Consider the following 19550-nt stretch of genomic DNA (forward strand, 5'->3'; position numbering starts at 1 on the left):
TTGTTTCCACCCATGCACAGGAAGCAAAATCATCCCAAAATCTCATGATGAGACACGTGTGCAGGCAAGATTTTGGTCCTTTTTTTTTTGCTTCCGCACGTGCAGAGAAGTAAAAAATTAGAGAAATCTTGCACACCCAAGCATCCCCTCGCAAAACAATGCTTCTGCGCATATGTAAGAAGCAAAAAATATTAAAAAATAAAGAAAAAAGATGTCAGTGCCCAAAGGACTGGCACCAGAGCGGTCACACACAAATTGCCTACCGCAACGGTGGCAGCCCAGCCCTACTCTGCACCACCCTACTCTGCACCACATCTTTCAAAAATCCTGGAACACAGGTGAATTATCTGAGGTCTTCCATCCATTTTTCCTTGTCTGGATGGAAACTGACCAAGGAGAGATTCAACCTGGAAATAAGGAGAAAATTGCTGACGGTGAAAGCAATCAATTAGCGGAACAGCTTGCCTTCAGCTGTTGTGAGAGCTCTGACACTTGAGAATTTTGAAGAAGAAATTGGACTGCCGAATGTCAGAAATGGTGTAGTGATTCTTGCTTGAACCGAGGGGGGGGGGAGTTGGACAAGATGACCTACAAAGTCCTTTCCAACTCTGTTACTCTCACTCTCTTAGCCAGGTCCTGTTTTCTGTGTTCCCTTTTTAATGTACTGACCGTGCAATGTTTTTTTTTGTTTATTTATTTATTTATTTATTTGTTTGTACTTACTTACTTACTTACTTACTTACTTACTTACTTACTTACTTATTGGATTTATATGCCCTCCATCTCTGAGGACTTGGGGTGACTTACAACACATAAGGAACAGTATACATCCAAATCCAATTAATTAAAGTTAATAATCTAAAATACATGAAAAGCCAGATAACATACCCTCATAGCCATTCAGTCAGCAAGCTCACAATGCATTCATCAGCCAGGGGGCAGTATCTAATAAACCCAGGCCTGGTGGCATAAATGAATCTTCAGACTCTTACGAAAGGCGAGGAGGGTGGGGGCACTATGAATCCCCGGGGGGAGATGATTCCAACGGGCCGGGGCCCCCACAGAGAAGGCTCTTCCCCTAGGTCCCACCAACCAACATTGTCTAGTTCATGGGACTTGTAGAAGGCCAACTCTGCGGGACCTAACTGGTCACTTGGATTCATGTGGCAGGAGGCGGTCCTTCAAGTTTTATCTTCCTATGCCATCTTTCTCTTCTTTGTCATTTGATCTTTCTCACAGGTCAGTTTGGCCTCTCCAGTACTCAGTATGCCTTCCCAGGATACTAGCTTCAATGTATCTTCTTCACTGTCTTTCAGATATTCTTTCAATGTCCTGTTTTCTTCTTCATCCATCTGATGTACCTGCAACATTCAATTTACCTCGGTAGGTAGAGTCTTTCAAAGTTGCTGCATGGATGAAAGGCATCATTGTCATTATTTTTCTTGTCTTACCAGCCTTTAGTTCGGCTTGAGTTCACTCCACTATTCCAGTGGTGAATCCAATGACTGAAAGGTTCAATGATTAAGGAATTAGTTAAAGAGGTAGGGTTCAGGTGGTAGGAGTAAGTTAAGCTGCTATTTGAATGTGTGAAAGATTCCTTTTAGGATGCCACTCGGTGCAGCAGGGCCATGCATTAACTCTTTGTTGCTCTGCCCTTGCTCTTGGGTGAACTAAAAGCTTGTGATCCTGAGATGCCATAACACAAGGGAGCACAAGCAGATATGCATGACCCCACCAGTTGTGGAAGACTGGGTATGAAACCTTTGCCTACATTGTTCATACATCACAGGTTTTAGAAGCAAAACCACACATCTTTTCTCATAGACAGCTACCTTAATGGCACCCAGAAGATATGCTATTTCAACTAGCACTGGACACAGAAATCTTCCAGCACTTATTTTTTCTGCATCACTGCATCATTCAATTTTCTCAAAGGTAATTTTTTCCTAGAAAAAAAATATATTTATGCATAGTCTAAAATGCTGAAAGTACATGTTCTGACAGGTGTATACTGACAAAGTCAGAGATTGCTGAGGGAGGAGACTCAAGTGAATCAAAGCCATCTGTCAAAAGAGATTCCCTAAGAGACAGCAGGGGAAAGAAAATCCCGGAATAAATATTGTGACTATCAGAAGCAAGGAACCCATTTGATAAGATGTAGAATAGATTTTAAGATAAATCTGAAAACTAAGAATAGGGGTGTATATTTCCTCCTTATCCTTCTTCTCTCTCTCTCTCTCTCTCATCTAACAAATGTTTGCTCATTTTCCAGAAATTATTTCTAGAATTCTAGAGTCCTGTTACAATGTCTACAGTGCATTAATACAATTCATCCATTTGCTATTCATTTCTTAAAATCATTTCGTTACATAGTACCTAAAATGAGTCGTTGTACAATAAATTACTAGGTAAAAGGTTTTTTTTCCCCCCCTTTTGAAACAGCATAGAAAATTTCTTTCTTTAATTAGCGAAACTGTCAGACAAGCATGTGGAGTACAGCTTGTGCTGGGCTGCCTTTGTGGTGGTGTTTATATTGTGTGCTAGGTGCTAGCTTCCTTTATCACATTTTCTTATTTTAAAGGAATATCCCTCTGCTCATATCATTATTCAATATGCAAAACATGCTTCAGTATTTGCAAATTGTTCTACAGGGCAATTGTCTGAGATGATACAAAAGAAAATAGCAATTAACTTACTAGTATATAAATTCCTCCCAGAGACTGACTCTGAAGGAAATGGAAGTTAAAAAATAATATATGTAGACACAAAAACAAACACCTTTACCTAGATACTGAACACAGAATACTATTTACTTATCCGTACTTACTTATTTACTGATCAAATCTATATGGCTCTCGGGAAATGACCCTGGGTAGTATACAACAGAGACATAAGGCAATTAAACATTTATTATTAAAATTATTAAACTTATTGTTTAAAAATGTAAAAACAAACTACACAAGATAATACAGGAAAGAGATAAAAATGAAAGGGAAAGTAAGAAAGAAGAGAAAGAGAGAGGGAATAGCAGGAGAGCCTACTCAAGATCTCCTGGGACTCTCAAGCCTGATGACATAGTCATATCTCCAGGGACTTCCAGAAAATAAGTAAGGATGGAGCTGATGTTCCATAAAATGGATGCCATGGCAGAAAAGTCCCACCTCTTACAACTGGTGCACAACCCAAAGCTGTGCAAAGGCCCTTCTAGCCATGACAGCTCCCTGCTGTTTGAACAGGAGTTGTGAGTCCAAGAAGACATCCAGATTTCAGAGTGTTTCTATCTGGATCAATGGAACACTATCCACAGCCAAGTATGGCATAATCTTGGAACCAGCAGGTACCCAAACCTCAAACCACTCAGTCTATCCAGGGTATTGCTTGAAGCTTGTTGTTTTCTGCCCAGACCCTACAGACACCAAGATAGGACATTCATGGCAATGCTTAATTCATCGAAGCAGTGACATACTGTATACTTGTGTGTCACCAGCAGACTAATGATACTTCAACCATGGTGATGGATGAGTTCTCTCAGTAGTCTTGTGCATATGTGAAATAGAAGCTGAGAAAATGCCGATGCCTGTAGCATCACACATAGTAGGGGCTCTCTCCTTTTCAATCACCACTGACTGGTACCAATCACAGATAAAGGAGGCAAAGCAGTATAACACAGTCTCACCCAGAGGTCTGTAAGGGGCGTGCATAAGCGCACCACTGTGCCTACCGTCCCTGTCCTATTGTCTTCTTTTGTTAATTTTATCATTACTTATCTAATGTTTTATTTGTACAAATTACCACTGTATAATTGTTTGAATAAATAAATAAATAAATAGATAGATAGATAAATAAATAAATAAATAAATAAATAAAATCTTCCATGAATCAAGGATACCACGGGTCAATGGTACTGAAGCTACAAAGAGCTCAGTTGGAGTAAGGATGGATGCACAACTTTCTTTTTCAGAGTAATTTTTTTAATTTTTTTCCTAGGATGCACAACTTTCCATCTCTCCTTAGAGGTTAGTCAAAAATGTGACCAATGTCATTTCTGAACTGCTGTACAACCACTTTCTTAGCCATCTTCCTTCAAAAGGGGAAGTTAGTTATTGGACAAAAATTATCCATTATTGTGGGATCCAACGATGGCTTCTTGACAAAGGGATGAACCAAGGTCTCTTTAAAAGGTAAAATAACAACTTCCTCACTCCAGGAAGAATTTACTACTTCTAGAAATTCTCACATGATACTACCCATGATGCTTTAACAATCCAGAAGGAGTATGGGTCTCTCAGAGAGATCCATACACAGAGATCCATACTCAGAGATTCCTGAGAATCCAGTCTTCTTTAGGCAAAGAAGGTTCAAACCAGTAATGAGTTCTAAAACCAGTTGCTAATGGTTCATGCTCTCGTGCACGTGTGAAATTTCTGTGAATGTGCAGTAATGTGCTGGGCAGGTGGGCAGAGCTTCCTGATGCTGCTGCTACTGGTTCTAAGAATCAGACAAAACCAGGACCAATCCACTGCTGGTTCAAATCATTCCTAAATAACCAGGCAGGACCCCTTCCCAGATATGCCCTCCACTCTATAATAAGGCCAGCAGCCAATTGCAAGTAAGTTTAAGCTACTCTGTTTGACAGATGCTGAACAAATGTTTCTATACGACCCTTCAGGAGGTTCTCCAAGCCCTTTCAGTCCAAGAGTGCACATGTCACTCTAAACAGAGCCATTGGACAAACTATCCATAGACACAATAATTACAGAAAAGCACCTAATGCTTTACCATTCTTTGTGTCACAGAGTATACCTTAACTGCAGGCTGCATCAGAAGAAAATTGGGGCATTTCAATTTGGATCACTGGAAGAAAGAGTGGTCTGAAGAGAAATGTGAGGAATTGTAGAAATTAAAATTAAAATTCAATTCAGACCCCAGTATTCAGTATCTTAAATACTGAACCACAAAATAAAATGATGATGATGATGATGATGATGATGATGATGATGATGATAATAATAATAATAATAATAATAATAATAATAATAATAATAATAATAATAATAGATGCTGTCAAATGGCACAGGACATTTCAGCCATCCAATTGCCTGGACATTCAAAGAATTTAGCATTCAAATTTCCTTAGAGAAAAACATAATGGATTTGACCGAACATGGATTATATTTCTTTTCAGACCATCCTTTCTTCCAGTGATGCCCCAATTTTCTTCTGGCATAGCCTGCATCAGCCCTGAAGTCATCTGAAAGCCAGTGTCAACAAACGCACAATAATGGGCTTCCTGTTAACAGGATAGCACTGCAAACTCACTTTCAGCCCAACTCATCTTACAGAGTTATTGTGGAAAAGCAGCAGTAAAGTCTGTTGAATATGCTTGCAGAGTCATGTTTAAGTGATTGTCCACTAGGACTCCAAGATCACTCTCACAGTTGCTGTTTTTGAGCCAGTTGTACCTTTTGATTTTTCCTGCCCAGGTGTGAAATCTTCTTTTCTCCACATTAAATTTCATTTTGTTGGATAGGTCCTACTTTTAGCTTCCCTACTTTCTGCAGCTGGAACATGATCTACTCCATTCTACTTGGTTCAAGATTTTAATCTTACACTTTCTAAAGCACACCCAGCTTCATAAAGTTTTATGGGAGCTCTGTCTCACCCAAAAAAATCATTGGGCATCTTTAATAAGGAAAGGCATTAGTTCATCACTAGACGTTTTCTCTTCTCTTTTAATTCAATAAAAATGACTTCGTTATATTTTTTTCTGTGTATCAATTTACATATATTTGGGGCGTAAATTTGCTCCCAAACCTACTATAAATTCTTGGGAGTACTATTTTGTAAAATATAAGTATATACAAGATAACACTGCTAGTCTGTGATTTTGGAAAATATTATTAGTTTTACTATACAGTCCCTATGAGAGAAGAGAAGTGTGCCTTTGAAACTGTTCTTGTTAATAGTAGGGAAATTATTTTTGTGGAACACACTCCATGCTGATGACCTGTGCTTTGACCCTTATCCAATAGCAGCATTTTAATACACTTGGTGAAGGAATTTTGCTAAAAGGACTTAAACCAAAAGAGAGAAAGAAATGAATCAAGCTGAGACATGTCAAATTCCAATTTTTCTATGCTTTCCATCACATTAATAGTGATACCATCAATACATTTCAAACTGATGACTGAATATTTTATTTTGTGAAAATGAAGAGGATAAGGAAATTATTAACTGCATTCTGTTGATCCAGATAAATAAAACCTGGATTCTGAATCTGCAAAAACATAGCAAATACTAAGTGACATTCACAGTAGGGAATGGGGAAACATATTTTACTAGTTTGTTAAACATTACAATTAAAATGATAAAAACTAATTTAAACTAAAGGGGGAAAAAGAGAAAACAGAAAAAATAAGAATATAGTAAAGAAAAAAAAGGAATATATAAATTATTTACCCTTCCCATTTCTCCTCCCTCATCTATAAACAAATCCTTAAAGCGCTCATAATTCAGCCCTGTCACCAAAAGTCCATTAAGGGATACCAGAGCTAACAACATCAATTTTAATCTTGATCAAATAAAAGAACATTGCATTCCTTCTTTTTACTTTTAACAAACTTGATCTTTAATTTCTTCAAATGTCCTAGAATTTTATTTCTTCTAATTTTTTTCTTTGTCCCTTCTCATAAAATCCTTCAAAACAAAGCACATCTCTTGTATATCCAGTACAGGAGAGCTATTTCATTTGATTTATTTGTACATTCTTTTGAATTATTAAGATATTAACCCGTTTCATTTGTATATGCAGCGCAGCATCTTTTTCCATATCATTCTTGTTGCCTATCATATTTAAATCCACTCAAGATCAGTCTCATTTGGGTCCAATAAAATATGTTCCTATTCCATAACAACTTTTGAACACAGTCTCAACAGCAAACACTATTGATATTAATGTCAGAAACAATTGTTTACAAATATTCCAATGTTTAAGTATTTTCCTGAATTCTGTATTAGTAAATCAAAGATAGACGATCTTCTTTACCGTAATTGTAATATAGTATCCTGGTAGTATCCAAATTTCCAATCTATTATTTATTTTAAGAATTCAAAACAAAAACATTTTTTCTATGGGAACAATTCTTTTAATTAATTTCAAAATCTTATTTCAAATACATGTGGACCTTTATTCTGTTGTTAACTATTAAATTAATATTATAATCACCCTACTGCTGAACCTGCATTTAAAACTTCTCTGATGGTTTGCATGCATCCTGCGCAAATAATATGTACTCAGAGGATACAGAGTCTGTCGAGGGGCGCTGCAGGAGTGCTGTATTCTTGGCACCTGGGAGTGATATTGAAAGTGATGAAGGGTCAGGGTCAGAACAACCAGGGCCTTCTGCACTTCCTGGCATGACTGAGTCAACACTTCCTGTCAGGAATGATTTAGCATTTCCTGTGCTGAGTGACTCAGGGGAAGAGGAGGAGCCTCTTTTAGATGCCAGAGTTTGGAGGGCATCTAGGAGACATGAATGGTTGGCTAAGAAAAGATTGACTCATGAATATTATTGCTGGCTATTGGGTCATTCTCTCACACTATTTAAGGGTGATGCATGCCATGCCTTGTTGCAGAAAACAATGTCATTCATATCGGAATCATCTCATCTTGACTCTTGAATTAGTTTCTGTTTCAAAAGAATTTTAAGCTTTGCTAATGAGCTTTGGCTTTCCAGTTAATTTCTGAGAACTACACCTTGGAACTCTTGCTGCAGCTGGTAATTATTACCAGGTTTATCTTCGCTCTGGGATTTTTGCCAATTGATAAGACTTTGCTAGATTTATTTTTCCCTTTGAAAAGTCTCTTACAATACTGAAACTTTTGTAAATATTAAATCATTTTATTAGTTAGACCAGGGATAGGCAAAGTTGGCTCTTCTATGACTTCTGGACTTCAACTCCCTGAATTCCTGAGCCAATCATGCTAGCTCATGAATTCTGGGAGTTGAAGGCCACATGTCATAGAACTGCCAACTTTGCCTACCCTTGAGTTAGACAATTTGTGTGCATCTGATTGGGGTTCGGCACTAAGACAGAACAACTTCTTTGGCTAAGGATTGAAGGAATCTCTCCCTGTATTTTCAAACTTGTCAATGCAAAGATCCCTAATAGCTGAAAAGTAGCTAAGAAGCAATTTCAAGAAGCAAACTGAAGTGGAACTGACAACTGCAGTGGAATGAAGAGTCCGTGAGCAGACTGGTTATTCATAATTCCTTCTTATCAAGAAAAGGAATTGAGAAATAGAACCTTTTAATTTCATCTTTTGTTTGTGATAAAATAGTTTCCATGAACAGAATTCACAAATTTGGATTGAAGAAATGTGCCTTGTCACATTCATGCTACTTCATTTTTTATATTTTTATTTATATTAAGTCTGCTAGCAGCCAAAAGAAAGGGCAAAGAAGATTTAAAAGGCTTCCATGTATGTTATTTTAGAGAGGGGAAATAGAACATTTACTTATTGCCCTCTATTACCCAAAATAAAGCAAATATTCCAAGACTGGATTTTGAAGAATAACCCAAAATGCTGGATGCTTGCAGTTTTACCCTCCAAGCAAAAAAAATATGTTTGTGTGACTGAAAATGCTCATAATATATTTTAAAATGTAGGATGGCAGGGTTTTGTTTTGTTTTACAATGAAAAAGATTGGCTTCTTAAACAAAAATTGGGGAAAGATCAAGATTTATCTTCAAGCAATAGACTACATACTGAATAAATGTGTTAATTACTTCTACTGTGGGATGTGATGTGATTTAGAAGCATCCCAGCTGTTAGTGAACAAACAGCTTTTATGCTACTGTAATTACAACCTTAGAGAAACTCTATTCTGGGAATCACCAGGAATCCATGGCTTTTGCCATCCTAATGATTCATTTTCATGTTGTGGCTAACCAGGAATGAAAATCCTCATCACTCTAAAGGCATAAATTTCTTCTTAAATAAAATGGAAAGAAACCTCTAAGAATATCACTTCTTTAAAGTAAAATATAAATATGGTAAAAAGCAAGATGATAGATTTATCCATCTAATAGATCTTAAGTGTTGTTTGTCCATAAAAATCTGGATTTGTATTATATGTGCTTCTGAACATGGTTTGCTTTTTCTTTTTTCTTTTTTTAATTTATTTTTAATTGGTTTTTTAAAAGACAAAGACAAAACACAGTAACTACAGGAAACAGAAAAAATATGCAGAATAATCATTATACATGAAAACATATTTACAATTACATATATGATTCTTTGTGTTATGTCCGAAAAGAAAATAAGCCATAAATTCATTGATTGGCTAAGACGTGGCTTGAATAGAAAGAACTGCCAAAATTAAATGGTTGTCTTAAGAAAGTTCCCGTCTAAACAAAACGTATAAATAGGGCAACGGGTTAGCCGTTGCCCTTGTTGGTAATTGATTGTTATAGTGAGATGTCCTTCTGTTATGCCTCACGAAATAAACCTGTTGCATTGAATCAGCCTCCTAGTATTGATTTAACACTTTGGTTACTTCATATTTTTTTGATAGACTACTTATCTTCTGCAGGTGTATCTACAACCTGGTCCTCTTTTTACTAGGAAAAGTTGCACCTACCACAGCGAATGAATCTGGTTTCTTCATAAATATGAAATGAAGAAAATGTTCAGATTAAAATGAAGGGAGGAAGCATATCTTAATATTGTTTTCATATAAGAACTTAATTTTGATATGAAACGTCTGCTGAGTTGTTGGGGTAGTGGACTCCTCCCCCCCTCTACCCAGGATTTTTGTTTTCCAGCTACTCTGTGTCCCACAATGGATCTGTTGAATTGAAATTTCCAAATGTATTCCCTATCAATGTATGCCATAACACTTTTGTTCTGTGTGTTTATGTAGTCATATATGTCTTGCTTCTGATCTCATTGCTAATTTTTCATTTCAGCAACCTAGTACAGTATAATGTTTAAACCTCAGTAATTCTGGCTAGAAATTGCAGTGAATAAGAATGGAAGAACATAGACACATAAAACTTTGTTACAGGTAATGCATAAGGATATGTATTAATAAAGAGGCATTTTGCTTCTGAATCAAAGAGATTCTTCTGCACTTCAACAAACAGGCTGGAAATCCTTTAATCTCTTTGTTTACACAGACTCACAATTCTGGTTCCAAGTATTCAGTCTCTTTTCTATTCATTGTGAATATTCTTTTATTGACAAGATTTAGTTTACATCAAGAAATACATGGTATTTCATTCTCTGAAAATAGATTGATTCACATAAATCAGAACACTATAAATCTACATATGTGTAGTCTCTTGAAACAATAAAACTAATAATAAACTGAAATAAACTGGAACAGTTTGGGATAATTTTGATATGAAAATTATGTAATTCTTGTTTGATAGCATTTTTAAAAATTATTTTTGTGTGTGTGGTTAAAAAATAATTAAATCCTTTGTTTGAGTATGGAGCACATTGGTGTATAGGCAATGCACATGACTTTATCAAAAGTGACAGGAATATTTTCCAAGCAAAATCATACAGGTCAAATTGCAGTTAGGGTTCATAGGTGGTGCTGTGACTCTGAAAATGAAAGGCTTATTGCTAAATATGCAATGGAATGCAAAGTTAATTGACGGGGATCTGAAAAAGCTAGTCAAAAAAAATAATTTGTTCAGTAATATGCCCTCACTCTCACCTTGCTCTTGCCTTGCTTTGTGTAGAATACATTCTTGAATAGCTTCTATGGCAGTCAAGGCTACAGTTCTCTGTGATTCTCAGTCATTCAAGTCATAGTTGTCTCAAAGGTGTGTCCCCCCCCTTTTAAAGGCAACTAGACTATTTTTAAAGAGCATAGTGGTACCTCTAATTAAGAACTTAATTTGTTCTGTGACCAGGTTCTTAAGTAGAAAAGTTTGTAAGTAGAAGTAATTTTTGCCATAGGAATCAATGTAAAAGCAAATAATGCGTCCAAACCCATTAGGAAAGAAATAAAAGTTCAGAATTTGGGTGTGAGGAGGAAGAAGAGGAGGAGGACAGTTGCGGCAGAAGGAAGAAGGTGAGGTAAGGGGAATCAAAAAAATCCAAAAATTTAAGGCTTAAAAAACCCCAGGGACTCTGAGGTGGTGAAGAGGAGCACACGCCTCCCATACATCCGGCGAGAGGCTGCCTCCCATACACTGCGCCAAAGAGAGAAATTCAGGCGGAAGAGAGGGAGGGACACTCGCTCCTTTGACTGAAAGGGGGCAGCTGCTATCAGCCTCCTCTTACCTCCCATGCTGAAGGGCTCCCCTCTACTCTCACTTGCTTGCTTTGTAGCCAACACCTTTCCTTCACTGTGGTGACTCCTCAGTTTGGCTGAAGCCGAGTTGATCCGGCTGGAGGGAAGTGTCCCCTTTTGCCTTTCCATGCCCAGATGCTCTGGGAGGCAACCTCGTGCCAGGTGTATGGGAGGCAGCGTGAGGGGGTCACCACAGCGAAGTGGTTTATTCCCTCTCCAGCACCCAGAGAAAGGAAAATGCTTTGTTCGCTCTGGACTACCAAAGCCTCCTTAAGTGTCATTGAAAGGCTCCTCTGGCAGCCCAGAAAAGCCCGAGATGGACGGGATTAAAGGGGGAATGGCAGGAAACTGGCTGGGCCTTCGTGCCGCTCTCAAATTTCCTGGGAAATTTTTCTGGGCTCAGGTTCTTAAATAGAAAATGGTTCTTAAGAAGAGGCTAAAAAATCTTGAACACCCGGTTCTTACCTAGAAAAGTTCTTAAGTAGAGATGTTCTTAGGTAGAGGTATCACTGTATAACAGAGTTGGAAGGCACCTTGGAGGTTTTCTAGTCCAATCCCCTACTTGAGCATGAGGCTTATACCATTTGAGACAAGTGGTTGTCCAGTCTCTTTTTAAAAGACTCCAGTGATGGAGCAACCATAACTTGTGAAGGCAAGCTATTCCATTTGTTGATTGATCTCATCATTAGGAAATTCCGCCTTAGTTCTAGGTTTCTTCTCTCCTTGCTTGGAATAGAATAGAATTCTTTATTGGCCAAGTGTGATTGGACACACAAGGAATTTATCTTTGGTGCTTATGCTCTCAGTGTACTTTAAAGAAAAAGATACATTTGTCAAGAATCATGAGGCAGCAATGAAGAAACAATCAATATTAATAACAAATCTTAAGGATACAAGCAACAAGTTGCAGTCATATGGTCATAAGTGGAAGGAAATGGGTGATAGGAATGATGAGAAGAAAACTGGTAGTAACAGTAGTGCAGACTTAGTAAATAGTTTAACAGTGTTGAGGGAATTATTTGTTTAGCAGAGTGATGGAATTTGGGATAAAGCTGTTCTTGTGTCTAGTTGTCTTGGCGTGCAGTGCTCTGTAGCAATGTTTTGAAAGTAGGAGTTGAAACAGTTTATGTCCAGTATGTGAGGGGTCAGTAAATATTTTCACAGCCCTTCATCATATTTATGTTTTGGCTTCTCTTTGGTGTGCTAAACAAAAGACAGTAGCAATGATTATGCAAAAATCAGTTTTGATGGCAACATTAGTGCCTATTCCTTTCTCTGGTCAAATTGTCTAGTCCTTGGATTCTTCTTGTGATCTTGCTATGGCAGTAGAAGGGATGATGGGGATACAGACAGCAAGAGCATGAAGGTGAAAATTCTTAGCCATCTGGGCCATGTCTCTTAGTGTAGAATGCGGAACAAGGTAACGAATGGTTTGCAAAAACTGTTGCATTCTCACAAAGTAGTCTGGGTCATACACTTCAGGAGTGGGTTCTGGCTTGCCTCGCTGCTGGTTCACTTCTTGATGTGTTGCATGGGCACACTTTGGGTGTACGCATGTGCAGTGCTAAAAACCCAGTTGCTGTGCATGTGCAGAAGCACAAAAAAAAGTTTCTGCGTGTGCACAGAAGCAAAGAAGCACAGAAGTCTGTGGAGAGGGACGGCATATAAATCCAATAAATCTAATCTAATCTAAAAAACAGGATGGTGGCATCTATAGTGCCGCCAAGCGGGCCAGTTAAGAGCGGGGGGAAATTCCCACTACGGGTTCTATAGAACTGGTCCGAAGCGGCAGAAACCCACTTCTGATACATTTGTATGATTGCATGGTCATTATATGTTTCAATGCATCCCAATGTGAATAACAATTTGGCATAACTTCTGCATTAAAAAAATGTTATAACATGTTCCTGGAAATGTGAATGCATACCTCAAATGTAGAGTTATCTGAAGACTCAAAATAAGGAGATAGTGTAAAGTAGAAATTTGGGTGGGAATGCAGTGATAAATTATTTTTCTTGGCTTGACTTTTCACATTATTTAAATGTAAAATAAGGCTTATAAGAGATTACTTTTAGCCTCTGGTAGGCTTGTTCTGTCTATTTTGAATTTTTTTTAAAAAAGAGAGAAGAAACAAACAGACTTAAAAGTTTGGCTTGTTCTTTCTGCTCACCCTGGTATCCACTTACCATAAATCATGCTTTATTAATCACAGAGACTTGATGGTTCATGATTGACGCTAAGCCAAAAGACATCATAGACAACTGATGTTTAATAGTCTCAATACTTGGCTACTATATCTATTTTTCTTTTCTTTTTTTAAAAAACCCCACTATTTTATTTCTTAGCTGGGTCTTGTACCATTGCAGATAGTTCTTTGTTTTCTTTTTTGTATTCCATAATCCTTTCTTTTTAGCTTTGTTTTTCTCAGATTGATTTTTGAATAACTTTAGCTCATCTGCATGGTTTCTGCAGCCATTTTATTGTAAACCGGTTTATTTGTACAGCTTCTCAATTGATAACCCAAATCACAAAACTTAATTTTGTGTCTCTGCAGGCTTCTGAGCCTTAGCAAAAAAAATGTGCTGGGGGAATTTTAGAGCTGTGCTTCTTGATTAGACTGTTTGTCAATATTACTGTGTTATCATGCTTGTAAGGATGAATGATTTCACAGGTTTCACTGACATTAATCCACTGTGATCTGTCATTATATATAAAGCCCTCCGTGACATAGGTCTTGAATATTTGAGAGATACCTATTTGCTTTAGCATCTGCCTCAATATGATAGGGTTGGTGTGTTCTGGATTCTTTGATTAAACAATGCCAAACAATTAGGACCCTGAATCTCATCTTCCCTATTGTAGCATTTGCCCTCTGGAATGAATCCCCCCTTCTTCTAGATCTTGGTGGATCATACCCTAAACTGTGGCTTTGCACAACAAAGTCTAAAATGGAACCATTATAATTGGAACCATCCTGCTGAACTATTGATAATCTTAACAATATGTTGTTCATGCTTAAAGCAGTGTTTCTCAAATAGTGGGGGGGGGGCGGTGGGGTGCAGAGCCTTACTGGGGGCTCGTGACCCTGGGGAATGGGCATTTTTCATGCATGGAGTAGGGGTTTTTTTGCACTGAACAATAGCACACAGCACACAGTAGGAGATATGAAGTGCATATAATTGTTCTGTCAGGCTCTCTGGTAGACTCCTCCCGAAAATTCACAGGTACAAATTTCAGACACACACACACACGTTTGAAAATTCAAAACAATGTTCTTTATAATGAAAATTCACTTAAACTAAGCCCTCTTTTGGTATAGCAAAGAGCACTGGTCTCCAAACAAACTGTCCCTTATCAGTTCTGTGATACTTAGCTTGCAGCTGTGAGGCAATTCACAGTCCTTCTTCTTTCACAAAGTGAAACACACTTTGCTCTGATTTAGTTTCAAAGCGGGGGAAAATCAGCACACAAAAGGTCAAAGTCAGTAAAGCAGGCACAAAACACAAGGATCAGATAATCCTCCACAATGGCCAAACCCACAGGCTGCTATTTATAGCAGCCTCACTAATTACCACAGCCCCACCCAACCACAGGTGGCCTCATTTTCTTTGATAATCTCTCAGTTGTTGCCTATGCATTGCTCTCCGCATGTGTGGCTGTATCATTAACTCTTGTTCTGAATCCAAGGAGGAGCTAGATAATTGATCTCCTTCTGAGCTGTCTGCCACACTCTCCTCCTCCCTGTCACTCATGTCTTCTTGGTCAGAGGAGCCTTCATCATCAGATTCCACCGGGGGCAAAACAGGCCTGCTGCATGTGGATGTCTTCCCCACATCCACAGTCCTTGGGGCAGGAGCAGGGCCAGAGCTAACCACAACAATAACAAACCCTTAAGAGACACCATGGAAAAATATTTAACAGGGATGAAAAGAAAGGAGAAGAGAGGCAGAGATAATGAGACAAATGTAAATCTCCTGAAAGCTAAGATGAGGAAATGTGATGAAGTGTATGTAATGCTTGGCTTCACTGTGATTACAGTGGGAGACAAGGAAAGACCAGTATGTTTACTGTGTCTAAAAATGTTGGCAGCAGATAGCATGAAGCCAAATAAATGAAGGTGTCACTTAAACACATTATTCCTCAATCATGCTGATAAGCCGCTTGAGTTTTTTCAGCGAAAACATGCTGAATATTGCAAACAATAGTCCCGGTGGAGAGTTGTGGGGGTGCGTAACAGAAAATAATTGAGAAACACTGGTTTAGTCTAATGGTTAAGACACCAGGTTAGAAACCAGGAGACTTTAAATTCTAGTCCAACTATAGCCATGAAAGCCAGCTGGGCAACATTGAGCCAGTAACCCTTTGTCAGGTTAACTCAAAGGTGAAATGCTCCCAGTTTACTCATGACTATCGGTCGTCAGAAAGCAGGTTGCGAAGGTAGCATGAGGCTCCGTCCACCTGCCCACACCCTCTGTGCATATGCAAAGTGTTCTGTGCATGGGCAAAGGGTAAAAGAACCCAAATGGTGGTGTCCGGATGGGTGGGTGGAGCCTCACGCTGCCTTTGCCGACTGGCTCTTTTATGACTGACAGCCACAAACCAACTGGGAACATTTCACCACTGGGTCAACTCACCTTACAGGGTTGTTGTGGGGTAAATATTAGGAAGAAGGAATAAGTATATTAACTGTGTTAAGTTATTTGTAAACATACTAAAGTTGACATTAAAAAAAACCGGTTTATTTAAATTACTGTGGTGTTTATAATCTATTCTTGTACAGAAAATATTATTTATTAAAACCTAGATTTTCTGTTTGCTAAATCCAAATTATTTACAAGATTATTTATATTTATTGGTTTCAATAATAACAACATATAATAATATTGATTGCTTTGAAAAACTCAGTGTTTTTCTTCTTTGGTGTGCTCTCTTTTTCACTTCTCTGGGTTTCTTTCTAAAATAGAACTTTTTTCAGTAATTATTTTTAAATTAAATTCATAGAGTCCGAAACACTAATAAATGTGGATTTGTAAAACCTTGAAATTGCTGCTATCAATAACCAGAGTACAAATGTGGTTAAGACTTAGGTGTTGGTTATTACCTATAAATCCCTGCATGGCTTAGGACCAGGCTATTTATGGGACCGTCTCCTGTCACATACCTCCCAGAGACCTATTAGATGACCCAGGGTTGGCCATCACCAGGTTCCATCAGCTAAGCAATGCAGGTTGGAGGCCCATGGAGGAAACCTTCTCTGTGGCTGCCCTGGCCCTATGGAACCAACTATCCCCTGATGTCCATACAGCTCCCACCCTACTGGCCTTCTGAAAAGCCATGAAGACCTGCCTGGGGCCGTGAGTATTACATCTAGTCATGGCCGAACTGTGAGTGATTGGCATGTATGTATAATAATATACAGTGGTACATAAATATAAACTGTATAATACCATTTATGTAATATTTTCCCTCTCATTTTTCTAATCCTTGTATTCTTAATTTTCCTTATACTCTCCACTATATTCTTCATCACTTGTACATCTATTTGAAGTTCACTTTGCCACCATCTGGTTAATCCTTGAATTACACACCCGTCTGCCTGCGTTAACATCCTATATATATTACCTGCCTATGACCTTATATTGTCATATTTATTTCTTAAAAATTTCTCTAATTCTGTCTCTTCTCTTAGTAGTACTTCTTTATTCTCTCTTTCATTCAAATATGCATATATTTTCCCCAACCATCATTGTATGCGACTTCTGCTAACTCTTCCATCATTCTCATATAACTATTATATCCTGTTAAAGCCCCTACTCTTCAACTCACCTATTATATTATTCAGGTTTGTTTCATTCCTGATGCCCCCCCCCTTCCATGATATATAATTCTATTCTTCAAAAGCTGAACTCCTTTTCATGCAAAGAAAACCTAAAAGGCTATTAACTTGGTTTAAACAAGGTTGGAATTGCCCCTATTAAAAATCAAATTCCCCACAGGGGGGTGGGGGTGGCCCCCACATTGGAACCACTGATCTAGACAAATAACTAATCAATACCATTTACAGATACTATCAGAGTTTTAAGTCATACTGACAAATAAAAAACAATTGTAGATTGTACCTGGGATAATAACTAGTTTAGCTAAATAGCATATCTCAGTAATCAGCTGCTGTGTAATTGCTTTATTGGTACTTATGGGAAACAATCAGAAAAGTGAACAAATGCAGGTTCTAAATAGCATCTTAGATTCATACTTTTGCTATCTATTGTTATAATGTGGGTATTTCAGGACCAGAGCTGTTGCTCACTGATCCCTACATTATCCTGCGTGTTTTAATAGAAGCAATTTACTCAACAAGTGTTGCTATAAAAGGCCTGGGGCTTACACATCCATTTATCTCCTTTTCAGGACTGCATTGTTCACATATCTCCTACATTTGAAATCTGATGGGGATGAGACTAATCCAGCTTTTCTCAATTTTGGCAGCTTGAAGATGTGTGGACTTCAGTGTTGACTAGAAAATTCTGGGAGATGAAGTCCACATAATGTATTTCAAAGTTGCTGAAGTTGAGAAATAGTGGTTTAAACAGAGTGGGAAATTCTGCATCAATCATCAAATCCAAAACCTAATTTTTCATCTTGTCTAATCATTGTGCTACAACTGGAAATCAAACTATTATATAAATTATTCAATAGAAGCCATCTTGGATGTCAACATATGAAATGTTTTAGTAGCTCAGACTATTTCACTGAATGTACTTTAAACGTCTTTCTTATTTATTGCTGGCTATTAAAATATGTAATATTTTAAAATATGTAATATAGATCAGTGTTTCCCAACCTTGGCAACTTGAAGATATCTAGACTTCAACTCCCAGAATTCCTGGCTGGGGAATTCTGGGAGTTGAAGTCCAGATATCTTCAAGTTGCCAAGGTTGGGAAACACTGATATAGATAACCAATTTTTGGTCATAAATACAAGTATGTTAATATTAATTCTTCCTAAATTGCTTTTGTAGCTAAATGTTAATGATCCAAAGCAAAATGTTAGTACTGGCATTTGGTTTTAAAAATTTACAGAAGTCCTATTTATGCTTTTGAGAATACTTTTTATCCTATAACATTTTGGTTCACCCTAGATGACTGCAGTCTGCAAGAAAAACAATGATCCTAACTCTTCATTCAATGTAGCTTTCAATTCCAAATCAAAAATTTCTTCGGAATCAGTCTTTTAAACAAAAAATTGATATTTGGATGTTCAGATGTTTAAGATATAATTTATTTATTTATTTATTTATTATTTGGATTTGTATGCCGCCCCTCTCCGAAGACTCGGGGCGGCTCACAACACGTGAAACAAATCATAATAATCCAATTAATTAAAATATTTAAGATTTTAAAAACCCCATGTACTAACAGACACACACACAAGCATACCATGTATAAATTAAACGTGCCCAGGGGGAGATGACGGCAAAGGTGGGTCTTAAGGAGTTTACGGAAGGCAGGAAGAGTAGGGGCAGTTCTAATCTCCGGGGGGAGTTGGTTCCAGAGAGCTGGTGCCGCCACAGAGAAGGCTCTTCCCCTGGGGCCCGCCAACTAACATTGTTTAGTTGACGGGACCCGGAGAAGGCCCACTCTGTGGGACCTAATCGGTCGCTGGGATTCGTGCGGCAGGAGGCGGTCTCGGAGATATTCTGGTCCGATGCCATGAAGGGCTTTAAAGGTCATAACCAACACTTTGAATTGTGACCGGAAATTGATCGGCAGCCAATGCAGACTGTGGAGTGATGGTGAAACATGGGCATACCTGGCATGGATCATGAAGGCACTGCTTCTCTTATATCTATCACTCTATCGGGTCAATTTAAAGGAATCAATTTAAACAGTTTTTCTACTAATTGCCCATTAGCTGTAGTCTTTATAAGAAATTCTAGTTTAGAAATTTAAGTATGAATGCTGTATATGCTTTCTGAATATTATTGTAGTTAGCAAAATGCAAACACAAAGCCATGCTGATTAACATAGAGCAAAAAACTTATGCTAAGGTCTTATGTTCTATGATATTTATCCTTAATTCCCTTGTTTAAAATGCATAGTTTTGATCGCCGGCCGAAAATATGCTGGAGCCGGGAGACGCGGCTTTCGCGCATGTGTGTTGCCCCCAGATCCGTCCTAGCTGATGGAATGTTGGCTTTTGGCAGTGCGCCAAGAGCACACTGCCTCCTGGGCTGAAGG

At 38.0% G+C, this 19550-nt stretch overlaps 2 protein-coding genes across 4 annotated transcripts in view; both read left to right on the forward strand.

Moving 5' to 3' along the window:
* The window catches only part of FMN2 (formin 2), a 624734-nt gene that overhangs the window by 226306 nt on the left and 378878 nt on the right, over positions 1-19550 (forward strand). The window lies entirely within an intron of this gene.
* Positions 1-19550, forward strand: part of CHRM3 (cholinergic receptor muscarinic 3) — a 309565-nt gene that overhangs the window by 176049 nt on the left and 113966 nt on the right. The window contains exon 1 of one of the 3 annotated variants that reach the window (XM_070734017.1): positions 16648-16666. The exons of the other annotated variants lie outside the window; for them this stretch is intronic. The gene's annotated coding sequence lies outside the window, so the exon portion shown is untranslated. Of the gene's footprint in view, positions 1-16647; positions 16667-19550 lie in introns of those variants that run through there. 3 annotated transcript variants of the gene reach the window in all.

This window comes from Erythrolamprus reginae, chromosome 1 (assembly GCF_031021105.1).
Source record: "Erythrolamprus reginae isolate rEryReg1 chromosome 1, rEryReg1.hap1, whole genome shotgun sequence".
Lineage (NCBI taxonomy): Eukaryota > Metazoa > Chordata > Lepidosauria > Squamata > Dipsadidae > Erythrolamprus > Erythrolamprus reginae.